The sequence below is a fragment of the Cebus imitator genome, unplaced genomic scaffold (genome assembly GCF_001604975.1).
Source record: "Cebus imitator isolate Cc_AM_T3 unplaced genomic scaffold, Cebus_imitator-1.0 Scaffold585, whole genome shotgun sequence".
Classification (NCBI taxonomy): Eukaryota; Metazoa; Chordata; class Mammalia; order Primates; family Cebidae; genus Cebus; species Cebus imitator.
Genome location: NW_016107900.1, coordinates 766,708 through 768,219, shown reverse-complemented (window position 1 = coordinate 768,219; position 1,512 = coordinate 766,708). Strand labels below are relative to the sequence as shown.

Below are 1,512 nucleotides of genomic sequence, written 5' to 3'. Positions count from 1 at the left end.
CTGGGTGACAGAGCAAGACTCCATCTCAGACCAAAAAAAAAAAATCCAGAAAAATTGATAACCAGAATATAATTTATGTTGATTTTAGAAAGTATTTGTATGTATATTTGCATATGAATGCCTTGGACATTCTGTAAATTTATAAGAATAGTAGTAAACCAATCCTGTTGTAAGGTATAACTTAGAAGAAATTGGAAAGTTTTCAAATTTTGCTTTTCAGTCCCCATGCTCTGTATTCAAATAAACACTGTTCATAGTCTCTGTAGCAACAATTAATTCATTTTATTTAAGGTTTGGCTAAACTGTGTGAGGGACTATATCATTATAAAACATATAAGCTCTCCTATGCATAAAACATGCTTCCAATATGCATAATAGTGCAGAATAATGTTCATTCTCTCTTTCAGGATAGCCCATAATATGGGTTTCCTTTTTCCTTAGCATTATAAGGGGATTATACTATGGTGTCATTGCATAAATATTTCTATGCTGATTATCTGTATTTAATGCACATGCAGATATATTTTTTTCTGTTAAAAAATCCTGAAATGCCTATAGTTTATTCAGTGTCCAAGTAGCAACTTTCATTCTCAAATTATTGGAGTTTAAATCAACCTACTGTAGAATTTCTTTCTTTTATTTAATGCATTTTCTGCTTTTGTTTTCCTGTAGAATTTAGGGAGAAGTCTCACTTTAATGTAATGACCACCTCTGGTATTGACATTTGACTTTGTTAGTCAGGTTATTATCATTTGGTCCTGACACACTCTACCTGGGACAATTCTTCCCTATTTGAATGCCCGCCAATGCCGGGCCAGCAGTTACATTATTAAAGACCAAAGGTATTAAGGCGATATTTGTAGCCTGATGGACCACTGCCTTATGAAATCTGTAATCAGTAAGGATCAATGAAAGGCCTGTAGTATATGATTGACAGGCTTCTGGTGTTAAATTCATGAGCAACTACAGGATGTCTTATATTAGAAGAGCCATCCGGGTAATAAATATGCTCCCACTAATCAATGATTTTCACCATTTATCTATTTTATGTGGGCAGCTGACTGTACCATTATAATGAGAGCTCCAACTCCTCTAAGAAAAATGACACCTGAATTGTGTGGTGCTTTGGCATAACTGGTATATATTGCGGAATGACCTTCCCAATCAAGAGTAGTTAGAAACTGTAGCTGATTTTCAAAACAATTAATGCTGTTTTGCTTTCTGGGAATTCTATAAAGCCCAGAGAAAATATTTTTTAAAAGCAGAAGAAAACAATGATTGCCATCTGGCCACTTGACAGTAAAGCTTTGAATAATTTGACTAAAGATCAGCTTACTTCTCTCCCTTGTCTACAGAAGGTATAGTTTGATACTTTCATCATAGAGACTGATTTATATGTGATCTAAGAGTATACTTTGTAGACGGTACAGACTCAATTAGGCCAACAACAAATTGCTGCATGTATAAAATTCTACATATATTCAGCATTCTAATTCTTTTCTTTTTTTTTTT

At 33.7% G+C, this 1,512-nt stretch overlaps 1 protein-coding gene across 8 annotated transcripts in view; it reads left to right on the top strand.

Annotated features, from left to right (window-relative positions):
* KLHL13 (kelch like family member 13) overlaps positions 1-1,512 on the top strand; it is a 196,721-nt gene that overhangs the window by 192,643 nt on the left and 2,566 nt on the right. The window lies entirely within an intron of this gene.